This window comes from Syngnathus scovelli, chromosome 13 (genome assembly GCF_024217435.2).
Source record: "Syngnathus scovelli strain Florida chromosome 13, RoL_Ssco_1.2, whole genome shotgun sequence".
NCBI classification, from domain to species: domain Eukaryota; kingdom Metazoa; phylum Chordata; class Actinopteri; order Syngnathiformes; family Syngnathidae; genus Syngnathus; species Syngnathus scovelli.
In genome coordinates this window covers 2,335,697-2,360,763 of record NC_090859.1, presented here as the reverse complement: position 1 = coordinate 2,360,763, position 25,067 = coordinate 2,335,697, and the positions used below count along the sequence as shown (strand labels likewise).

At 43.4% G+C, this 25,067-nt stretch overlaps 1 long non-coding RNA gene and 5 other non-coding genes across 6 annotated transcripts; 5 read left to right on the top strand and 1 right to left on the bottom strand.

The window, feature by feature from the left end:
• Positions 1–3,280: 3,280 nt before the first annotated feature.
• On the bottom strand, positions 3,281–12,560 carry LOC137840857 (uncharacterized). Its single transcript, XR_011087970.1, has 3 exons — positions 8,739–12,560; positions 8,566–8,655; positions 3,281–6,664 (listed from the first exon to the last, which is right to left on the bottom strand). It is a non-coding gene; the product is annotated as an uncharacterized lncRNA (long non-coding RNA).
• On the top strand, positions 8,933–9,014 carry trnas-aga (transfer RNA serine (anticodon AGA)). The gene has a single exon. It is a non-coding gene; the product is annotated as a tRNA-Ser (tRNA).
• trnal-uaa (transfer RNA leucine (anticodon UAA)) lies at positions 9,088–9,169 on the top strand. The gene has a single exon. It is a non-coding gene; the product is annotated as a tRNA-Leu (tRNA).
• A 2,120-nt stretch (positions 12,561–14,680) lies between the features above and the next one.
• On the top strand, positions 14,681–14,762 carry trnaf-aaa (transfer RNA phenylalanine (anticodon AAA)). Its single transcript has one exon. It is a non-coding gene; the product is annotated as a tRNA-Phe (tRNA).
• A 5,037-nt stretch (positions 14,763–19,799) lies between these two features.
• Positions 19,800–19,881, top strand: trnas-aga (transfer RNA serine (anticodon AGA)). Its single transcript has one exon. It is a non-coding gene; the product is annotated as a tRNA-Ser (tRNA).
• A 246-nt stretch (positions 19,882–20,127) lies between these two features.
• On the top strand, positions 20,128–20,209 carry trnas-uga (transfer RNA serine (anticodon UGA)). Its single transcript has one exon. It is a non-coding gene; the product is annotated as a tRNA-Ser (tRNA).
• The last annotated feature ends 4,858 nt before the right edge of the window (positions 20,210–25,067 follow it).

Genomic DNA, 25,067 nt, shown 5'->3' with positions numbered 1-25,067 from the left:
TCATATTTGGAACACCGGCGCTGTATGACCTATAGATTGAACAATAACATTCACCGCATATACAACCATGTTGGTAGATTGTTAAATTACATTACAGTTTATTACAAAGGATTTCGGAACTTTATTTGATGATAAACACTGGAACAAGAATTTTAGCCGTGTTAATGGGTAGGGTGGATGGATTACTCGGGAAAAAAAAAAAAAAAAGCATTTGATAAGGGCGGCTTGATAGTAAGATGATGAGTGTGCGCAACTGATAGGATACAAAATGTTAATAGGAAGATTTGGGGTGTAAGGAACAAATACTACACATGAAGACTGATAACATGAAGATAGTTTTGTGAAATTTGTGTCCCAGTGTGTTCTGCCCTAGCGCATGGCACAAGTCCTGAACTGAGTCCTTGTACTCTACTGGCTGCCTCAAAATCAACAGAGGACTGTCCCTGGTCATGAGACACCTTTGACCTTTGGGAGAACAACAGGAACTATTATCATGCTTGAAGGGGGCAAGCACAGCTCTTCACAGGACAAGAACCATATAGTTGGTGGAATACACACAGTTGCAGATCAAAAAGAAAATGGACTGAAAGAACAAAGACAAGATGGACGCATTTGAGAATGGCGGACGGTCCAGCCCTGAATCATCATCATGAGAATCTAAGAGGAGAGGCTGCTAAAGACTTGCACGAGTCACATGAAGTCAAACTGGACACATTGCTAAAGACTGCTGAAGCATTACAAAGTTGGTGGAGTGTGGGACAAAAGGGATGGAAGTGTGTTTGGGTGCTGGGGCAGACATAACTGAGGAGTTTTGATAAAAGAGGGAATAATAAGGCTGCTTATTGACACAAACGGGGATAAAAAACAAAATACATAGATATGGACAGTGAAGATGCACTGACAAATTATACGACAGCGTGATCAGAAACTTTGTAAAGTGGACATTGATCAATAGAAATTAAATCATTTGAATCATAAATTTTTATATGTAATTTAGCATTTCGAAGACATAATTAATCTAACTGAAATAATGAAATTTTATAATTGGACCAGTGAAAATTTGGATTCGGGCAACAGAAGGCTGAATTGCTAAACTTAATTGACCTTTATCAAAACAACAGAATTTAATTACACATCCACTGCGACTGATTTATAGGATGCATATTTCAGCTTGAAGGGGTGAGGGGCCATAAGAAAGTTGGAATTCTGGATAGTCAGCAAAATAGTAATACAGTAGGGCTTTAAATAACCAATACAATGACCCTTGCGACAATTGATTTAAATGGCAATTTATGATAGGCACTTGGGGTTAGGATTAACAATCCATCCATCCATCCATTACTGGTGCGGCTTGTCCTTACGAGGGCCACAGATGATTAACAATAATAACTAGAATTATTCATTTCTGTAGAAATTGCGTGTGAAAGCGAAGAGGCTGAATAAAAATTCGGGGAAAGCTACAAGATTATGTTTAAATTTGGAACGTGTTGAATTGGCTAGAAAATTGATAAAAATATAGAAAGAATTTTGTAAAATTGGGCGTGAATTTTAAAGTTGAAAATTTGAAATTTTTCACAAGTGAGAAGTTTTGGAATAGGATGAACCGTTGAAAAATTGAAATGGGTTGAGTCAGTGGAAAAAAAAAAAAAAAAGAAAAAAGGAAAACTAAGGGAAAAAAAGAAATTTTGCAAAATTTTACCGCAATGTTGGAAGTGAGGATGTGAAATTTGAATTTGAATCTAGGAGGTTTAAAGTGTAATGGAATAAATCAGATGAATTATGTGGAAGTAGTTAAGATAAAAATAAAATAAAAGGAAGAAGAATGCAGAAGTTGAATAATAATAAAGTCAAGGCAATTCAAATTTATTTATATAGCCCACAAGCAAGTCTCAAAGGGCTCCAAATGTACAAAAATTGCCGATTTAAAATACAAGAACAATAAGTGTGAGGGCCACAATGATGATCATGACAGCAAAAATATTTCTAATTGGTTTTGATAGGTACAAAGGGGGAACATGGAAGAAGGTTTTCAAAATGTGTTATATAGCGTGACTCAATTATCAAGAGTAAGTATTTCTTTTTAATTCTTAGAATTGGCATCAACAAAAAATGAGAACGATAATCCAAGGTTATAGTGTAAGTGGCAGGAGGAAGCTGTGTATATTTTTTAAACATTATTTTCAGTATCATTATTTCTTAGGAGGGTCAGTAATGCTTGTGAGAAGATGAAGGAACAAGGTAACAGTAAAAGAGAGTGCTCTAAAAATTTTTGGTTCTTTGCCAGAGGTAGTTATTTGGAGGGATGAATTTAAACTGAAAGCAAAATGGAACTGTTTAGTGGAAGAAATATGGGAAGGTGGAAATATTGAAGTTACAGCTCAACACAAAGTGTCAAATAGTCTAAGTGTGAGATGTGAGCAAACTAAATGGGGAGTTAAATCATGTTCCAGTATTATGCATATTGGCAAACGATGTGAGGACAGGAGACCAGACAATTAGATATTAATTTTGGATTTAAAATAAAAAAGGGAAATTTTAATTGAGGAGAACATTTTGCGTAGGGAGGGTTGTTTTTACAATTTAATATTGTATGTTTTATGTGTGTGTTGTGGGATGACAGTTTGTCTGTAATGCTGTATGAATGTCAAGTCTGTACTTGGGATGGGGTTTGTGTATTGTGAATGGTTAACATGATTCAAGGTTGGGGTGATGTGATCACAGCAGAGGATAACATTCCTCTCACCTGAAAAATATAAAGATACTACAGATTTGAAAAAGCAAGATTGATCAGGGCTAATTTTGGACTAAATATGGGTTTAGGATTACTCTGGGGCACCATTGACAACAAAAGACTTCAATGGAGAAGGCCCATTTCAAGATTATGACCAGACGTGACTATACCAGCATTGACAATCAAGACTCTGAGCCAAGACAGTGTATGACAACAACTCTGGACTTACCTGACAGTGTGACGAAATGTATGTGACGGAATTTGTGATGACTTGCTTTGTTTTGATGTTTTACCTAATTGTATTGCAGCCTCTAACAGCAACCCAGGGAGCAGATTGTGCTTTATTTGTTAAACTTGCGTTTACTTTGCAGGTTGTCAACTGCAGTCTTGAAGAATTTTGTGTCATGTCTGTGAACATGCATTAACAACTAACCCCTTACTTTTCATAATGAGTCTGTAAATGTGATCGGTTTCATGACAGGCTCGGCTCTATTATATAGAGTAAAAGCTACAAAACAAACTGGCAAGTAACTTGCTTTCAAATCAGAGAAATAAAAACCGGTCTAATATTTGAAAATCAAATATTATTAAAAGTGAAGACAATTTGCAATTCGAGTAATGACACGTGAATAAAAAGCACAATTTGTCTGCGCGGGCCGCATAAAATCATGTGTCGGGCTGCATCTGGCCCCCAGGCCTTGAGTTTGACACCTGTGCCTTATACAAAGGTAAAGTAGGATTAGAATTTGATAAAACAGATATGGACATCATCATATTCCATTAGCGTTTAAATTGCTTGCAATACAATTACAAATTAGTTAACACCTGTGTGATTGATTGATTGATTGATTGATTGATTGATTGATTGATTGATTGATTGATTGATTGATTGATTGATTGATTGATTGAGTGGTTGATTGATTGATTGGTTGGTTTATTGATTGAGTTATTCATTGAGTGACTGACTGAAGGGCTGAGTGACCGAATGAGCAATTGTTCGATGTCTGTCTGTCTATATGTATGTACTATATATGTATGTATGTATTTCGTTATTTGTTTTACGTATGTAATTCGTTATTTGTTTATGTATTTCTCTTTCACATTTTCTTTCTCATCTTCCACTTCTTTCGGCTGCTCCTGTTAGGGGCCGCGACTGCAGAGCGATTGTTTCCATATCTTTCTGTACCACCAACCATCTGCATGTCCTATCTTTGTCTCTGCCACACTCTCCATTATTTTGGCCAGTAGATTTCCAAGCCTCGCTTCTAACATTCTTTCCGATAACTTCATGCTTTGCTTAATCAACATAACAACACCTCTGTAGCTACTACAGTTTTGCGCATCGCCGTGGTCTGAATTAAGAAATAGAAGTCAACACCTTTCCGGGGAACTTCTCGCTTTTTAAAAATCTCCCCTGCCACCTCTCCTTGATAGTTCCATGCTGTCACTGGAATGCCGTCTAGGCCAATTGCCTTTCCACTCTCCATCTTTTACAAATGTCTGGGTATGAATTTTATCTATATTTATTTTTCTCACTCATTGGCGGCCCCACAGAGGGACTTGTAGCGGCTCCACAGAGGGACGTGGTGTGCCAACAGAGGGACCCTGGTGGCATCAACGATTTTGGTGACCTCAGTAAAACTGAGGTCAACAGAGGGAGTGAAGGAATGAGGTCGAAATACAAAAAGTCCTGCCTCGCTACAAAAACAGATATGCTCAAACCTCATTGAATAAAGTACATAAGCAGACAAGTATATTCACATATTAAATAAATAAAAGAAACATTTGAAGCATATAATTATACCTACACACCAAATCAATAAAGAAGACATAACTAGACATTTTTGATAAGTAGTGATGAGAAAGGTTTTTATAACTTTATGATCTGATATATATATTTCTGAGGACTTTGAAATAACAAATGACTTTTGATATATTGCCTAAATAGCTTAATGACCCTTAAGGAACTGTGGAATGCATGCCTGATGTTTTTTCTTTGAATCATGGACACGGCCAGAGTCGTCTTGACCGTTCAGTACTTGATTGTATCTTATGTTTTGACTAATGTTAGACGCCAGTTTTTGATTACTACTGAACGCTCTGCACAGAGGGAAATAGTTTGCCTAACAAAGAAAAGATACGGTTGAATGCGGTACGACAGTGTATGTACAAGATTGGAGAAGAATGTTCACAGGAAGGTCACGTGGAGATAAAACCAGTGGGTGCCAGAAGGAGACACCCGAGAACTCGGCCAAAGATGATCGCCAAGGCCGAGAGACGGGATGGAAGACAACAGCACCCTCCACACACACACACACACCAACAGCCCCCCACCAACACACCGAATCGCCCATAACCAGCACCACTCCCATGGAAGCAGACTCTCCTTCGAACTTGCCCCACCCCGAAGACTCATCGCCCATCAATCCCAGCCCACAATGTGCTACTGAATATAAAACTGATCTAACAACCTTGGACTTTGCCTTTTCTGAATGGAGACTTTCCGCTCTTGAAGGGCCCAGCGCTGTATTGTACTTTCCTGAAAACAGAGCTTTTTGAACAAGAATTGTGATTGAACTCAACCAATCTGTCTAAGTCTAATTTCTGCTTCAGTGTCTTTGCATTTTCCTAAATCTGAAGAAATCAAACGAGCACGCAGTGAGTAAATTGGATAACAGGTGATTGGCAAAGGCTTTTGCCGTGAGGCGCAGATAACGCGCTCCCTAAGTTGTGGACAGAATCCAACAAACTATATATGTGATGATGCTGTAATGTTGTTATTGAAATATTGATTGGTTTGAACAAAATCAGTGAAATGGTGGGAATTTAAAAGTGGCTTTAACTGAACTCAAATTAGATTTACTATTACTTTCGAATTACTTACCTGTACTGAATGTTATTCAAACAACACAAAGTGAGGCAACTAAACAGATTGAACCTTAGAATTAATAAAACAACCCGGGTTGAAACTAAAATTCCTTAAACTGAAAAGTTTAACTGAAAGGGAAATTATTTTCTTCAACTAACGTTGAGTTTAAATGTAAATTGTATGTCTATTGTTTGTAAATTTATGTCAACTATTTTCTCTACTAAAATAAGCCGGCAGTTCATTCAAACCTTGGTCTGTGGTCATGTATGTTGCGTATTCTATCACCACTACAAATATAGCCGAACTTAGAACTGGTCAATTATCTAAATTACTGTAAGCACTGTCAAAACCAAAAAGGTGTTACAGAAGAAAATAGTTCAGTCCATTCTTTCTTAAACCATCTGTTCTCATCAGCAATCTTTCTCTTTTTGCCTTTTGAATACATGGCCCATCACTCACACACCTGTTTGTTTACAACTCACCTGTGCTGTGTCGCAGGCTATGACGCAATTTTGCTATTTGGCGTCATTCTTAAATTTGGTATTTTTAATATATTTACAACTACATATATTTTTACAGCACACGTGTGGTTGTGTCGTGATTACCATATTTAAAAAACCAACAACAACCAAAAAAAACATATTTTCTCCCTTTTCACGCATTTTTGCAAAAACTCTAGGGAGCCGCTAGGGGCGTGCCGCGGGTTGCCGACCCCTGCCATAGAGGATCCACCTGGCATGTGGAGCCCCATTGCTACTAGGATGGCAGAAACACCGGTATATCCCATTGCCTGTCAGAGTGGGGATCGTTGAATTCTTAATCAACATTGAGACGCCCCACCCTAAACTTTGTAGTCAGGCTTCCCCACCACTCCGAAAATGGGGTCCAGCACTCTCTGTAACTTGCAGTGGCTGAGGTGAATCCAGCTGGGCCTTTCAGCAAACTTTCAATGCGGTGGGGGTAGTCAGCGACTTGGAATGGTCCATCCCACCGTGGCTGGCCCAGTTCTTTCTTTTGATGACCTTGATGTAGACCCAGTCCCCTGGCTTGATGGAGTTGTCAACCTGAGAGGAGGAAAGATCAGGCGGCAGTAGATTTGCATTTGACACATCTTTCAGTTTGAGTGCTCTGATCATGCTATCTGCCAAGGACTGTTCTTGTCTGCTTTATGCAAATCTTGTATCATTCACCAATCAATTTGATTGCCCTTTTGAACTGGGCAAATAGGAGTGTTTGCAAGAAGAGTTTGAGCACTTCCTAAGGGATCCTCCTGACCAAAGACAATTTGTGACAGGGGCTATCCCATTTATTGTCTCCTGTTTTAAAGGACATTCTCTGATCTTGATAGGATTTGGACCGTGGGAATGGACGTTAAGTCCTGTAGCAGATGGTTCCTTTGCCCACCTCCTTATCAGTCAAACAAATATTGATTAGTCAGGGAAGCGCAAAAGCGCGTGCCCTTCCAATAGCTACACCACTTCCTCATAGCTTCTTTAGTCACTTTTCAATCATCTTCCGATTGCTTACAGCAAAAGTTTGAAAAGTTTGAGAAAATTTTAACTTAATGCTATGACGCCAAATATATTAGAGAATCCATATGTCGTAAAGTGTTGTATTATTACTATCTTTCACTATCTGTCCTACTCCCCCCCTCCTTCTGAGGCTTGGCGACGCCCATGCCTCACACGACAAACTTTTTGGGAGGATGTGTGCTTTACTACATGTGATTCTATCATCATTTAATTTGACTTTCTTTCCAAAATGCTTCTTGCCAGTTCATTCATCTTCTGCATGTGGTACTGGTTCTCCAGTTTTTTTTCTAGTTAATTATCAATCCGAAAGCATTTTTTTTCTTAGCATTTAACTTGCTCAAAATCTCTCTTTCTTCAAAGTTGTTCTACTAATTTTCCATAGTAGTCTCCAACAACTTCAACCATTCAACCTGTAGTTTCCTTTCATTCAGGCAATCATTCATCCTTGCTCATTTACATCGCACACAGTCTCCAAAAAGGAGTCTTTCCATCACATTGGTCTCAATTTATCCAAGCTCTCCACACAACATTCATATATTCTTCTCAACTCACGTCCCTCATGCAAATGATTTCTATTATTTCTCTTAAATGTAGCATTGCAATGTCTCAAATTCACAGTTTTGCTTCATCCAAATCCTGAAAACATGTTTTCTCTTTCTTTCGAATTTGTCATCAGAGACACTAGTGTGAACCAGTTTCTGCCCACAAACAGATTTCTTTCTTTTCCTCTCTTTTTTATTTTTCAAAATTGTTTCTGTTTTGCGGTGCAAATCGAAAATACCACAGTCTTGCAAATTTCTTTGCACACAAGTTTAGCCAATTTCATCACTTTAACACTTAGGCACACTCTTAGGCACACACATGCACAGCTCTCCTGCGCGAGGGGGGAAGGGGGACCCGGCATCAATGATTCGTCACAAGCTGGCCATTTCTTGCAGTCGATCATGAAGCTGGTCCCCGCCCACACACGCGAGGACAGCACATTCCAATTCACTATTTGTCTTTTAGAAGCAATTTGCATTTATATACCACTTGATTTGCAAATTTTAACTTTAGTGTGCACACATAATTTGATCCCTGGTCATTTGTCATTCTATAATCTGACAATGAATAAAAAACAGAAGTAACGTGCTTTTTTTTCTTTTAATGGGCTCAGAATGTCTCATGCTGAATGGACATCTATTATTTCTTTCTCTGTAGGAGCATGAGAAGTCAAAGTGGAGGAGGCTAGTCATGCTGAAAATTTCACTTTTCCTCTGCAAGTCAGCCTTGCAATATGCATTTTGACAATGTGAGGATCTCGCCAATGTGTGGCAGAGTGGTTAAGGTGATGGACTAGAAATCCATTGGGGCCTCCCCTCGCAGGTTCAATTGCTGCTGATAATGATCCAAAATTTTAATTAGAACCTCGTGGTATATTATGAGATACTCACCACATGCATTTGAACAGGGAGTCGTTGTGGCCGAGTGGTTAAGGCGATGGACTCGAGTGCCATTGGGGTCCCCCCTCGCAGGTTGGAATCCTGCAGACAACGATACAGATTTTGTATTAGAATCTCGTTGTGTTGCTAGATCCTCACCATATGCATTTTGACAATGTGAGGACCTTGGCCAAAGTTGTTTACTGTGTTGTTGTGGCCGAGTGGTTAAGGCGATGGACTTGAATTCCATTGGGGTCTCCCCTCTCAGGTTTGGGTCCTGCCGACAAAGATCCAAATTTTTGTTTAAAATCTTGTGGTGTAGCATGAGATACTCACCACATGCATCTGGACGGTGTGTATTGTGTGTATTACAGTGTGTGTTGTTGAGGCCGAGTGGTTAAGGCAATGGACTAGAAATCCATTGGGGTCTCCCCTCGCTGGTTCAAATCCTGCTGACAATTCAGATTTTGAATTAGAATCTTGCTAGATCCTTGCAATATGCATTTTGACAATGTGAGGATCTCGCCAATGGGTGTTGTTGTGGCCGAGTGGTCAAGGCGATGGACTTAAAATCCATTGGGGCCTCCCCTCGCAGGTTTGAGTCCTTTCGATAACGATCCAAAAATTTAATTAGAATCTCGTGGTGTATTATGAGATACTCACCACATGCATTTGAACAGTGTGTCATTGTGCCGAGTGGTTAAGGCGATGGACTGGAGATCCATTGGGGTCTCCTCTCGCGGGTTCGAATCCTGTGTCGAGTTGCATGGTGGATGGGATGGTGAAAGATGGTGCGTGAGTGTGTGTTAGATTTGGCCCAGACAAATTGGCTAGGATGAAGTTCCGAGTTTCGGGGCTTGGCGTGGAGGACCTGAGGAGGGGGGCCTGAGTGGGGTTTACTTGGAAGTTGGTTCTTCAAAATTAACTATTGTTGAATTGGTGGGGGGGGGGGTTGTTGGTTGAGCCAGTCGCCTCCATTCCCGTTCCATATTTTACCAGAAGATGGTGCCAAAGTCAGATTGACTTAACATAGTAAATTAATAGTTTAAAAAGTCATCGATTGGATGAAGACTTGTTCTTCAGAACACAGCAACACACAATTTTGGATTATGTTATATTATTTTGTTTTGCTATAATATACTTTGAAACTGCTTGAATATTTTAATTTGCTAACTAGAGAAGCCCATGCTCATCGTTAGGGATGAGAATGAGACATGTTAATCACAGTTAGAGTAACCTGCAATATATGTACTTTATTTTATTCTGCTTTGCAATATTGTATAGTTAGTAGCAACTTGAGCAGCATCATAGCACTGATGTTTCATTTACACATGAATGAATTAAGAGTTGAGTAAGGACTTGGGTTGACAGTGATACCCGTGGGTGGAAGTCTGCAATTCCACGCTTGAGCTTGACCTAGAGGTCACCAGCTTGTCAAAATATGTTTTGAAGATGCTTGAGTGTTTTAATCCACTAACTAGGAGAATCCACGATCATAGTTATGATTGTGTTAAGTTGACTATTGTGGAAGTATGTGTTATTATTGTCACGATGTTTAATCAATATCAAACATGTACGTAATATTGATGTTCCATTTACACTTGAATGTATAGATGTGAGCGAACACAAGGAGGCAGAAAGGGTTAATGGTGATACTAAGTGGTGGAAGACTGAGATCCCACACATGAGCGTGACCCGAGGTCACTTTCATCCAGTTAAGGCCTAAACAAAATGTTGTTTGACGGAACACAAGTCAGAGAAAGAACATTTGCAAATGTGACGTTGACGGACAGTTGACAAAATTTGGAAGTGGGAAACAGGATGAAGCATCCCTGAGAAAATATTTACATCCTTGAGAACATGGTCACCTCATCTGGTTGAATCCGGTTGAGACCGGCCAAGATGCAGGTGCAGTCTATTCTGGAAGCATTAGGGTCATCTGAGGCCAATGTATCACATCATGGAAAAAAACTGGTACGTGACCATGTTGGCATAGTACCAACGAACTGAACTGGTATAAAAGATTCGTTCAGACAAAGAGCGGTGCTCTCTCGCGGGCTACTGCCCGTGGGTCAAGAACGCCGATTAGACAAAGATAGATTTCATTCTTTCTGAGATTAACCCAAGGTCCGTTAAGATGAATTTATACTATCTTCAAATTGGACTTAGTCAAATTTTAAGCTCAAAGACAGGCTAGGAGATGCAGACCTCGGTGCAGGAGAGAGGAGCCATTTTTAGGGCGTCGGCATCTCCCTTCTTTAGGCCAGCCTGTTCTTTTAAACAGAACTTTGATTTTTGGAACAAGGAGAACTGATCACTCGACTTTTCCACCAAATAGCATTTTAGACCTCTAGCCTCTTACCCTTTTATTGGGAAAAATATACCTTTTATCATCGGATTCTATGTATCTACTTATGTGTGCAAGATTTTCCACAGTATGTGACAGTTTGACCTCGTGATAATGACTTGGGCACATATGGCTGGCTAAGGAGCACATGACCGGGGTCATGAATCGCATTATACAATAAACTCCTTCGTTAACTAGTCATGACCAGGTTATGAGTCTATTATGAGATGGCAAAAAAAGACAAATGTCTTATTTAATCTAAAGTCATGAGTACGCCACGGATGTATGCATCTCAGGGGCACTAAGACCCTCCTGCTTGACTTTGTTAAAGTCATTAGACGACCATACTGCTCTTTCTAAAATAGCATCCCTGTTGTTCTGTGGTCATGAAATGTAATTATGCGATGTCCTTGCTGTTTTAGGGTGTTTTCACACCTGGACCCTTTTAAAAGAACCAAAGTCAGGCCTCTTTAAGTGGACCAAAAAGTGGACCAAGAGGAAACAAACTCAGTTCTTTTTGTGTTCACATTGTGAGTGTATTTCAAAGAGGACCGAGTTCTCTTTCTGGTTCAGTTCAGCCTTGATGGGGCCTCAGTCCTCTTTCTGTTCACACTAGGTCCTCTAGAGCTCTCACACTCCCACTGCACTGCATTCTGGGTAGTTATTCTGCATTGTATAGAAGTTCTATCAAAACCGGCTGCTTTCATTCTCTCAGAAAATTCTTGAATTACTTTCGCATTACGGTGGGTCGTAGATAGTTGTGATTTAATGCTGTCGTCGTTCCAAGTTTCCAAAAAACATTCCGTTTCGTCTTCTCCCCAAACTATGCCGCGTGCAGGTGCCGTGGCAGAACTTTGAACGGCACATGCTTCTCTACGTTTACTATTAGAACCACTGTTAGATAAATTGTATATATGTGTTATCATGCGTTCCCTAATGAGTACTTATTAATAAGATTATTGCACAGAATGTTTGCTGTTTCGCCTTGCAGACGTCCACCAGTCCACAACAAGTCAAACGATGCTGTCTGGAGCTTCCTGACCTTCTACACCTCTGGGAATCCAAGAAAGTTGTTGATAGCTCAATCTATTTTGTTGCTGTCTGCACATGGCATTTTGTCTTTGCACTCTTTTCTCATGGTGTCTTGTCTGTGACTTCTTGTTTCACATAGCATTTTGTCCTTGCACTCTTTTTGTTTCTCATGGCATCCTGTCTGCGACTTCTTGTTTCACATAGAATCTCGTTTCTTCTCTCATGAGACAAAGCCCACGCTTCCCCCCACCTATCAGGGGCTAGTCTCACATTGTGGGTAGGGCATTCCAAATAAAAAGAGTGAGGAGTGTAAACAGATTTTCAGTGTAGTCGGATTGCTGTAAGTCTGAATGCACTCCTCGCGAGAAAAGACTCAATACTCTGCCTCACTGGTTTTGTCTGCTGATCCTTTTGCTGATTTTGAACCTAAACTCACAACCACGACTTGCTGCTGCCATACTTTGGATTTTCTGTTCTCTACAGTTCTGTTTTTGCACCTGCAGTCATGTGACCAATCTTCGGCAAGCCAAGTAGGTTACAATACAGTGCAAAAGCGAAGTGAACCCAGTGCGCTGTGTTCACAATGCACGGATTAGGTGAACCGTACCGTTGACTTTTAGCGAACCGTACTGAGACCACCTCAGGAGGTGGTCTCAGTACGGTTCGTTTTAAAGGGGTCTGAGTACGGTTGGCGTGTTCACATATGCACAAAAAATGCTGAGTCATCGATCTGAGTTCGTTTAGAGGGCTAAAAGGGACCAAGTGTGAAAACCCTTAAGAAACTATGCATTCATGTAGACTCCCCCCATTGTTGTTTCTCAATAAAAGGCACGACCAAACTGGAGGAAGAGCGCGAATCTCAGCCACACTTGCTGTGTGTCTGGTTTGCGCCCTCTGCAGAGGTTGCTGGTCATCAAAGACGTCTTCTGCCTCTGTGAGATTCTTTTCAGCTAAATGTTGTGAACCCAACACCTTTTTTACCATATTTTTGAGTTTTCAATCGAGAGAACCCGTGTCCGGGCGAGGGAAAACAAAGTCCATTTATGTTTTTCATCATAAGGGGCTTGGGTCAGCACCTCCAAATCCGAGTCCATGGTCCTCGATCGGAAAAGGGTGGAATGCCCTCTCCGGATCGGGGATGAGATCCTGCCCCAAGTGGAGGAGTTCAAGTATCTTGGAGTCTTGTTCACGAGTGAGGGGAGGATGGAGCGTGAGATCGACAGGCGGATCGGTGCAGCGTCGGCAGTAATGCGGACCCTGTACCGGTCCGTTGTGGTGAAGAGAGAGCTGAGCCAAAAGGCAAAGCTCTCAATTTACCGGTCGATTTACGCTCCTACCCTCACCTATTGTCACAAGCTATGGGTCGTGACCGAAAGAACGAGATCTCGGATACAAGCGGCCGAAATGAGTTTTCTCCGCAGGATATCCGGGCTCTCCCTTAGAGATAGGGTGAGAAGCTCGGTCATCCGGGAGAGACTCGGAGTAGAGTCGCTACTCCTCCACGTTGAGAGGAGCCAGATGAGGTGGCTCGGGCATCTTATCAGGATGCCTCCTGGACGCCTCCCTGGGGAGGTGTTCCGGGCATGTCCCACCGGTAGGAGACCCCGGGGACGACCCACGACGCGCTGGAGAGACTATGTCACTCAGCTGGCCTGGGAACGCCTTGGGATCCCCCGGGATGAGCTGGATGAAGTGGCTGGGGAGAGGGAAGTCTGGGAGTCTCTCCTAAAGCTGCTGCCCCCGCGACCCGACCCCGGATAAGCGGAAGAAGATGGATGGATGGATGGATGGATGGATGGATCGAGAGAACTTCGAGACTGAATAATCTTTGCTCTATTGAGTTGTGAGTGGAAATTATTGTTAGTTGAAACTTGTAATTCGTTTTCTTGCTTATGCATTAAATTTCTACTTTATAATCATTTAATTTTGATTAATGATTATTTTGATCTTTTATGCTTTAAATCTCTATTGTTTCTCTATCATAGTCATACTGTAAACCGTTCAGTTCTTTTTTAAATGAAGACCGCTTTAATGCTTGACATCAGGGAGTGTCAGAATCTGGTTCGAAACAGTTAACTTGAGCTCAGCTAGTGTGGGTGCACGCTAGTGTAAATAAACGAGTTCCTGCGGTTTTAACAAAGACAGCTAAATCTATTCCGAGCAGTTAACAAAAGCCCCTATCATTATAGGAAAGAAGAGCCGCTGAAATGGCCGCGATCAATTTGATCCTGGGTCTCGAAAAGGAATTACTCAACACCGGGATCTCTTTGCTTTAAAAGGGACTGGCGTCCGGAAATGATGGAATTAATCTAACAATAGATTAGTTACCTGAACAGCGGTTAGACTCGGAACGAATCTTCTTTCCGTACTGGCTTAAATTAATTCTCGTCTCCCCTACATACTGCGTTACTGCAGAGGGGCTAAAGTACAAAATTTTACCTTTTAAACGGAGAGCCGATCACTTACATCAGATAAGTGCACGATTGACACCTGCCAACAACGATACAGCTTTTGTATTAGATTCTCGTTGTGTTGCTAGCTCCTTGCCATACGCATTTTGACAATGTGAGGACCTTGGCCAAACTTGTTTACTGTGTTGTTGTGGCCGAGTGGTTAAGGCGATACACTTGAAATCTACCCCCGCAGCTTCGGGTCCTGCCGACAACGATCCAAATTTTTGTTTAAAATCTCGTGGTGTAATATGAGATACTCAGCACATGCATTTGGACGGTGCGTATTACAGTGTGTGTTGTTGTGGCTGAGTGGTTAAGGCGATGGACTAAAAATCCATTGGGGTCTCCCCTCGCAGGCTTGAATCCTGCTGACAATTCAGATCTTGAATTAGAATCTTGCTAGATCCTTGCAATATGCAATTTGACAATGTGAGGACCACGCCAATGTGTGTTGTGGTGGCCGAGTGGTTAAGGTGAGTGACTTGAAATCCGTTGGGGCCTCCCCTTGCAGGTTCGAGTCCTGCCGATAACTATCCAAAATTTTGATTTGAATCTCATAGTGTTGAAGGAATGGGGTCGAAATACAAAAAGTCCTGCCTCGCTACAAAAATAAATATGCTCAAACCTCATTGAATAAAGTACATAAGCAGACAAGTATATTCACATATTAAATAAATAAAAGAAACATTTTAAGCATATAATTATACCTACACAACAAATCAATAAAGAAGACATAACTAGACATTTTTGATAAGTGGTAATGAGAAAGGTTTTTATAACTTTATGATCTGATATATATTTCTGAGCACTTTGAAATAAATGTTTTTTGATATATTGCCTGAATAGCTTAATGACCCTTAAGGAACTGTTTAATGTGTGCCTGATGATTTTCTAAATCACGGACACTGCCAAAGTCGTCTAAAAATGTTCAGTACTTGATTATGTCTTATGTTTTGACTAATGCTAGACACCAGTTTTCGATTACTACTGAACGTTCTGGACAGAGGGAAATATTTTGCCTAACAAAGAAAAGATATGGTTGAAAGCATGATTAAACTAAGAATATGATGACGTAAGCAAGTACATGGAGATCAAAAGAACAAACAAAAAAAAACATGGTAAGTGGTGAGTACAAACTTTGCATAGTCAGGGAAGATTAATAAATACATAGATGATGTCACAGCCAAAAGCTCACATAATTCCGTACAAAATGACAAAATTGAAAGAATGATGAATGGATGAGGTGGAACAGTGTATGTGCAAGAACGGAGGAGAATGTTTACAGGAAGGTCACTTGGAGATAAAACCAGCAGGTACCAGAGGGAGACAGCCCAGCCAAAGATGATCATCAAGGCTGAAAGACGGAAAGAAAAACAACAGCCCCCACACCGAATCGCCCATAATCAGCACCCAACCCCACGGAACCAGCTCTCACTGAACCAGCACCCACTCCCATGGAATCAGACTCTCCTGCGAAGTTCCCCCGCCCCAAAGACTCATCACCCATCAAACTCGGCCCACACTGGCATGTGCAACTGAATATAAACTGACCAAAGAACCTTGAACATTGCCTTTTCTGAATGGAGACTTTCCGCTCTTGAAAGGCCCAGCGCTGTATTGTACTTTCCTGAAAACAGAGCTTTCTGAACAAGAATTGTGATTGAATTCAACCAACCTGTGTAAGTCTAATTTCTGCTTCAGTGTCTTATAATTTCCTAAATCTGAAGAAATCAAACGAGCACGCAGTGAGTAAATTGGATAACAGGTGATTGGCAATGGCTTTTGCCGTGAGGCGCAGATAGCGCGCTCCCTAGTGGATAAAATCCAACAGTGTATTATGAGATTCAAGATTCAAGATTCAAGAGTTTTTTATTCGCCATGTTTGAGCGTGCCAAACAAGGAATTTGACTTCGGTAAATCACAGCCTCTGTTCAACATTTAGGTGACTAAAAACAACACTCAGGACATGTGAAGAACGAAAGATATTCTCAAACACCCCCTGATCTTAAACTCCCAAGAGGGCAAGGAAAAACTCAAAACTCCAGCTAGGGGAAATGAGAAACCTTGAGAAGAGACCACAGATGGGAGGGTCCCTCTTCTAGGATGACCAGGCTGCAATGGATGCAGAGAGGACACATAGTACAAACAGTGTAGACAAAAAAGGTGTGGCAAGCGGGATGTTATTGCACAGTAATGACTCTGAGACTCTAAGAGTGGTGTGAGTTCATCAGAGCGACAGCCTGGGGGAAGAAGCTGTCTCTGTGTCTGCTGGTTTTAGTGTACAGAGCTCTATAACGGCGTCCGGAGGGGAGTAGTTCAAACAGGCTGCAACCTGGGTGCGAAGGGTCTGTTGAGATGTTACTTGCACGTTTCCTGGTCCTGGACAGGTACAAGTCTTGGATAGATGGGAGGTTGATTCCAATTATCATTTCTGCAGTCCTTATTGTCCGTTGCAGTCTGTGCTTGTCTTGTTTGGAGGCCGATCCAAACCAGACACTGATGGAGGTGCAGAGGACAGACTGGATGATGGCAGTGTAGAAGGTCTTCAGCAGCTCCCGTGGCAGGTTGAACTTCTTGAGCTGTCTCAGGAAGTACAGCCCCTGCTGGGCCTTCTTCCGGACAGAGTCTATGTGGCCGGTCCATTTCAGGTCCCGAGAGATTGTGGTTCCCAGGAACTTGAAGGTGTCTGATGAGAGAATAGTATTACTGCGGATAGTGAGGGGTGAACGTGGTGAAGGGCCTCGCCTGAAGTCCACTGTCATCTCCACGGTCTTGAGCGGGTTCAGGTCCAGGTGGTTTTGGCTGCACCAGTGGACCAGCCGCTCCACCTCCTGTTTGTACGCAGTCTCATCACCGTTCTGGATCAGTCCGATGAGAGTGGTGTCGTCTGCATACTTCAGGAGCTTCACGGAAGAGTCACTTGCGGAGAAATCGTTGGTGTAGAGGGAGAAGAGCAGTGGGGAGAGGACGCATCCCTGAGGGGCTCCAGTGTTGGTGGTCAGGGTGTCAGATGTGATGCTCCCCAGCCTCACACGCTGTCTCCTGTTGGTCAGGAAGCTGGTGATCCACTGACAGGTGGAGGCAGGCACCGCAAGCTGGATGAGCTTCTGTTGGAGGATGTCAGGAGCGATGGTGTTGAACGCCGAGCTGAAGTCCACAAACAGGATCCTGGCGTACTTTCCTGGGGTGTCCAGGTGTTGCAGGATGTAGTGCAGTCCCATGTTGACCGCATCATCCACCGACCTGTTCGCCCGGTAGGCAAACTGGAGGGGGTCCAGCAGGGGGCCCGTGACATCCTTCAGGTGGTTCAGTACTAACCTCTCGAAAGATTTCATGACCACAGATGTCAGTGCAACAGGTCTATAGTCATTCATACCTGTGATGGCGGGCTTCTTGGCCACTGGAACGATGGTGGAGCTCTTGAAGCACGAGGGCACCTCACACAGCTCCAGGGAACGGTTGAAGATCCGTGCAAAGGTGGGCGCCAGCTGCTCAGCGCAGACTTTCAAGCAGGAAGGTGACACGCCGTCTGGGCCCGGTGCCTTCCTGATCTTTTGTCTCCGGAACATCTGGCGCACTTCCTCCTCGCGAATCTGGAGTGCGGGCGCGGCCTCTGCAAGAGAGAGAGTCGGTGACCACGGTGATGGAGGTGTGGACAGAGCAGTTGTGGGGGGGAGGTGAGTATGTGGATTGTGTGGATTGTGCTGCAGGAGGTCCCGTTGTGTGGGAGGACCGATCAAACCTGCAGTAGAACCTGTTTAGCTGGTCAGCGAGCCTTGGGCTCTCCACAGGACGGGGGGGTTCGTTTCTTGAAGCCCGTGATGCTCTGCAGGCCTTTCCACACTGTTGAGGGATCAGGATTGGCAGAGAGGTGTCTCTCCAGGCTCTCCCCGTAACACCTCCTGGCTTTCCTGACCTCTCGGTTCAGTGTGTTTCTGGTCTGCTTGAACAGGTCCCGGTCGCCGCTCCTGTAGGCCTCCTCCTTGACTTTGCGCAGCCTCCTAAGGTTCGGTGTAAACCAAGGTTTGTCGTTGTTGTACGTGCAGAAGGTCTTAGTCTGCACACACAGATCCTCACAAAAACTGATGTATGATGTGACAGTGTCAGTGAGTTCATGCAAGTCTGAATTTGCAGCTTCAAAAACACTCCAATCGGTGCAGTCAAAGCAGGCTTGGAGGTCCTGCCTTGACTCCACTGTCCACTTCCTGACAGTCCTCACCACAGGCTTAGAAGTTTTTAGTTTCTGTCTGTAGGCAGGGATCAGATGAACTAGACAGTGGTCCGAGAGTCCTAAAGCTGCACGAGCCACAGAGTGGTATGCATCCTTAATTACGGTGTAGCAGTGGTCCAGTGTCTGTGCCCCTCTGGTGGGACACGTTATGTGCTGTCTGTATCTGGGGAGTTCGTGTGCGAGGTTCGCCCTGTTAAGATCACCCAGAACAATGATTAGTGAATTTGGTAGAAGTTTCTCCATGTCTGTCACCTGGTCAGCCAGCATCTGCGTGGCTTCACTCGCACGTGCGTGTGGTGGGATGTAAACAGCCGCCATGACGATCGAGGAGAACTCCCGTGGTGAATAGAACGGCCGGCAGTTTATGAAAAGTGTTTCTAGGAGAGGGCTGCAAAACTCTTTCAACACCATGACATCGGTACACCAACGTTCATTAATGTAGAAACAGAGACCACCTCCCTTTGATTTTCCGGAGAGCTCCGCGCTGCGATCTGCACGCGTTAGCCGAAACCCAGCTAACTCCATGGCGTGGTGGGGGGTTCGTTCGCTAAGCCACGTCTCAACAAAACACAACGCGGCGGATCTGCTGAAGTCCGTGTTCCTTGAAGTGAGGAGCAGCAGTTCGTCCATCTTGTTCGCCAGGGAGCGGACATTCGCCAGATGAATTGACGGTAGGGCAGAACGGAACCCTCTCTGCCTCAGATTTACGAGGGCTCCCGCTCGTTTTCCGCGTCGCCGCCGTCGCGCTAGCTTGTATAGCACCGCCGCTCCGGCTAAAATCTCCGACAAACAGTCTGAGTCAGAGAGAACAGGAGAGAAAATACCAGAAGAAGACTGACCGATGTTTAACAGTGCTTCTCTAGTAAAAGTGATCCGGGATAGACAGCAGAAGACACAGAAAACACACAAAATAAGACAAAGAAACAGAGAGCGACTCACCGTGGCAGCCATCCGCGGCGCCATCAGATGACGTATCCCCATCAGATGACGTATCCTCACCACATACATTTGAACAGTGTGCCATCGTGGCTGAGTGGTTAAGGTGATGGACATGAAATCCATCGGGGCCTCCGCTCGCAGGTTCGAGTCCTGCAGACAACAGTCCAAACGTGTTAATTAGAATCTCGTGGTGTATTTGGATATACTCACCAAATGCATTTGACCAGTGTGGATCACATAGTGTGTTGTTGTGGCTGAGTGGTTAAGGCAATGGACTAGAAATCCATTGGGGCCTCCGCTCGCAGGTTCGAGTCCTGCAGACAACAGTCCAAACTTGTTAATTAGAATCTCGTGGTGTATTTGGATATACTCACCAAATGCATTTGACAAGTGTGAATCACATATTGTGTTGTTGTGGTTAAGGTAATGGACTAGAAATCCATTGGGGTCCCCTCTGACAGGTTCGGATCAGGCCACCAACGATCCAGCTTTTGTATTAGATTCTCGTGTTGCTACATCCTCGCCGTATGCATTTTGATAATGTGAGGACCTTGCCCTTAATTGTTTATTGTGTTGTTGTGGCCGAGCGGTTAAGGCAATGGACTTGAAATCCATTGGGGATTCCCCTCGCAGGTTCAAGTACTGCTGACAACGATCCAAGTTTTTATTTAGAATTCCGTGGTGTAATATGTGCTACTCACCATATGCATTTGGACAGTGTTTATCACAGAGTGTGTTGTTGTGGCCGAGTGGTTAAGGCAGGGGTCGGCAACCCGCGGCTCCAGAGCCGCATGTGGCTCTTTAGGACGCCCCTAGCAGCTCCTTGGAAAATGGAAAAAGATGTTGTTTATTTGTTTTGTTTTGTTTTTTTAAATATGGTTTTAGATGGCAATCATGTCATAAACATTCTTATGCTGTAGAAAATGTATGTAGTTGTAAATATATTAAAAATACAGAATTTCAGAATGGCGCAAAATTGCGTCATAGCAAGCAACACAGCACCGGCGAGTTGTAAACAAACAATTGTGTGAGTAACGGGCCATGAATTGAAAAAGCAAAAAGAAAAAGATTTCATTGCCAATGCTGAAAGATTGCCTGAATGTTTGATTCGCAATGAGAAGTTTTCAAATATAACAAGAAGAGCAATTTGGAGCGACATTTTCAGCTAAAGCATGCTAAATTTGCTGCCGATCACCCAGTTGGAACTGAGAGGAAAGGTGCAATTTGATGAACGAAAAAACTGTTTCAAAAAGTGGATTGCATCTCCAAACTTTACTAGTGCTGCAAGTTTTGTTGCCGTCCGGGAGATAAAAAAGCGTGGAAAACTATTCACTGATGGCGAGTACAGAAAGGATTCATTTGTTAAAATATCAGAGTGCCTATTTTCGGACTTCAAAAATAAAACCGAGATCATTCAGAAAATTAAAGACATGCCTCTCTTCGCAAAAACAGTGAAGGAAATGGTCATTTGAATGGCAAACAATATCACCGACCAGCAAATCAATTCAGCTCCAGCTTTCTCAATTACCTGTGATGAGTCGTGTGATGTGCCCGATGTAGAACAGACAGCTCTGCTATGCAGGTATGCGCACTCTAATGGGCCGCAAGAAGAAATTGATACTACTAATAGGCCAAACACAGGGGGAGGTCATCTGCAAGGCTGTGCTGCAGTGTTTAAATGACAGAGATACACACTGGCCACCTGATTTCAGTTGCTACAGACGGCGCACCGAGTATGAGAGGGTCGCAAAAGTTTGTGACTTTACGACAGAGAGTATTGGATCAACATTTGCTTGCATTCCATTGCATATTGCACCAAGAGGTGCTGTGTGCATAAACATTCCCACCGGAGTGTATGGAGGTAATGAACCTTGTCATCCATATTGTGAACAAAATAATCGCAAAAACATTAAGATTAAAAGATTCAAGATTCAAAACGTTTATTGTCATATGTACAAAAGGAAGGCACTTTTCTTTGTACAATGAAATTCTTTCGCTGTCCGTTAAAGTGACAGACTAGGTAAAGAAGATAAAAAGAAGTTTAAAAAGTAAAAAAAACACAAAATATAAAAACCACAATATATACACAGTACAGTGGAGCCTCGTTTTTTGAACGTCCCGTTTCTCGAACAAATCGTTATTCAAACAAATAATTCGAGATTTTTTTGCTTCGGATGTCAGACGAAATTCGGTTGTCGAACCTCGCGAGATGAGCCAAGAGGACCCGCATGCCAACTGACTCTGTTCGTTATTATGTTCTCGTTACTCTGAGGATTGCATCAACTCCAATCATGCCTCCAAAGGAAGCAAGTGGGAGCAGTAAAGCCATCCTAAAACACAAAGACGCTCCTAAAGCAATGCGACACTGAGCGCCCGGTGCGCTGCGGTTGCGCGATCGAACCAAATTAAGCTCCCTGCGCACTGAGGTCCACTTAAATTTTGGAAAGTACATTAGAACTTTAAAAATATTTTCTAAATTTTAGCGACCGCTCTGTCACAATAATGCGACCAGCGCGGTGCAGTTGTGCCGTCGGCGGCGCGCAACAGTTGCGCGTTCAGCAGTGCGCTGCAATTGCACGATCGGACAAAATTAAGCTCTCAGCGCACTGATGTCCACTTAAATTTTGGAAAGTACATCAGGACTTTAAAAATATTTTCTAAATTTCAGCAACGGCTCTGTCACAATAATGCGACCAGCGCGGTGCAGTTGCGCTGAGGGCGGCGCGCTACAGTTGCGCGTTCGGCGGTGCGCTGCAGTTGCGCGATTGGACAAAAATGCGCAAATGAAAAAATGCTTAAAAAAGGTGTTTTTTTTTTTTTTTTGCTTGGAATGGATTAATTTTTTCCCATTGTTTGTAATGGGAAAGTATGATTCGGAATTCGAACGATTCACCTCTCGAACAGCCTTCTGGAACAGATTGTGTTCAAAAACCGAGGCTCCACTGTATATACAACTACGAAGGTGAGGGATGTGCGATATAGGCTAGTGCAAAAATGGCATTGTGCAACAGTTGTGAGAGTTATAGTGAATGTACTGTTAAACAGTAGTGTGCAAAACAAAGTAAGTGTAAACGGGTTCTTGAAACGGGAGGTTTTACATTTTACACTTCTGCCTGAGGGGAGAAGTGTCAACAGTTCATGTTGGGGGTGGGATGGGGTCTTTAAGGATGGACGCCGCTCTCCTGTGGACCCTACTGTGGTCGATACTCTGTTGTAATATTCTGTACTCACGCTAGGTACAATATGTATGAGGACGACGACATGCAAAACTAATCTTTTAATGAAGATTGCGGGAGCAGGAAAACATGCTGCATTCAGGAAGGCGTATGCTTCCAACATCCGGCTACGTCACTACATGCTGCGTCATCTTAATGCTACGGACCAATCAGGCAAGACATTTGGTAGATACCCAAAATGGTAGGCTAACGTTACTGGACTGGCAGTCTGAACATATTCTAAGAGATTATTACATCCCCCTTCTTAAATGTAAACAAATGTATTTCAGAATACAGTCCTTGTAGGATAAACAGTATACCAACACACATAACCAATTGCTCTGAACATCACAGGTTAATCACATAGGCTAACTGCACAGCAAAATCAAAACTCAGGTTATATGCATTAATTAAACAGAACAGTGCCCATGTTTGTCAAGTATCACTTAGCTTGTTCAATATCAGTGCATGCATATAAACAAATGCTTAGTAGTATAACTCAAACAGTATTACTAATCATTGATTAGATCATTAAACCAAAATCACATCACTAATGAATCTGGAACTCTTTTACATTCAAAGCACTCAAAAGAACAGTGACAAGATTTTTTTTTTCGAAGGGCAGCGATCCCCCTACACCCTTTTACATAGTCCAGAACCCGTCTGGGCTTGACTTCCCGTCCATACTGTGTCTGGTAGGGAACAGTGTGAGGGACAGCCTCAGATGCCTCTGAGGTGAGGGGTGTAGCAATGCCGGGATCCAAGTCATTGTCCATGTTGCGTCTATTTCGCCGATACTCATGTCCTTCAGCTGTGCGGACGTGGTATGAGCTGTCAGTACCAGCTGGCTGGATGACGGTTGCTGGTTTCCAACAGCCACACTCTTGCATTCTGATGCTTTGGCCCTCCTGCAGCGGTGACAGTGGTTTTGAAGATCTGTCGTAGTATCTTTTCTGATGCTGCTGGTGGTGTATTCTCCTGGCGTAAACCTCTGTATAGTTGACCAACTTGGGCTGGAGTTGCTGGTGGGTGCTGGGGAGGACTGAGCGTAAGCGTCGGCTCATAAGCAGCTGGGCTGGTGATCGGAGGTTATCCACTAGGGTGTTTCGATACTCCAGGATGCTCAAATAGGGGTCTCGATGATCAGCTTTGGCCTTTTCCATGAGAGATTTACAGATGGAAACAGATTTCTCTACTAGACCATTGCTCTGTGGAAAGAACGGCGAGCTTGTGAGGTGGGTGACCTCCCAGGCATTTGCGAAGGCCTCAAAGTCTTTGCACTTGTACTGGGGTCCATATTCCGATACTACAGTCTCTGGTACTCCATGCCGGGCAAAGGCAGCTTTCATCTTGTGTATCACAGCAGAGGATGTCGTGTTGTTTAACTTGTCCAGCTCGAAGAATCTGCTGTAATAGTCCACCGTGACTATGTAGTCGTCATTGTTCCAGGTGAAGAGGTCAGTGGCGACTGTTTGCCATGGCCTGCCTGGGATTTTGTGGTTGATCTGGGGCTCTTTTGTGTTGGATGGTCTGTGCTCCAGACAGATGGGGCACTTTCCCACAATGTCCTCAATCTGTTTGTTCATCCCAGGCCAAAAGAGAATGTCACGCGCTCTCTGCTTGCACTTCTCTATGCCCATGTGACCTGAATGCACCCGGGACAGCATCTCCGTGTACAGTGAGGTAGGTGTGATGATTTTCTCACCTTTGAAGAGGATGCCGTTCATCTGGGAGAGTTCGTCTCGGTGGTTCCAGTAATCAGCTATGCTCTGAGGGCATCTTCTCCTCTCCTCAGGCCAGCCGTTCTGGATAGTGTCTCTTAGCGCCACGAGCTGAGTGTCTTTTCCAGTCTCGGCTCTGACCTGTTTCAGTCTGGCGTCGCTCGCTGGCAGGTTACTGTAGACTGTGTGAACCTGCATATCCATGCCTTCCCGCAGGAAAAATGCCTTGTCAGACAGGGACTTCCTGGAGAGGGTGTCTGCCACAGGAATGTCTTTGCCTGGACAGTGGATGATGTTGAAGTCGTACCTCTGTAACTGAAGCATCATCCTCTGTAGTCTTGGAGGCGCTGCGTTGAGAGGTTTCCGCATGATAGACTCCAATGGCTTGTGGTCACTTTCGATATTGACGTGGCGGCCATACACGTACTGGTGGAAGCTTTTACATCCAAACAGAATGGCGTACAGCTCCTTTTCTATCTGAGCGTAGTTGACTTCGCTGTCTGTTAGCGATTTAGATGCATAGCCGATGGGTTTCTCTTCTTGCAGTAGGACTGCACCGAGGCCATATTTACACGC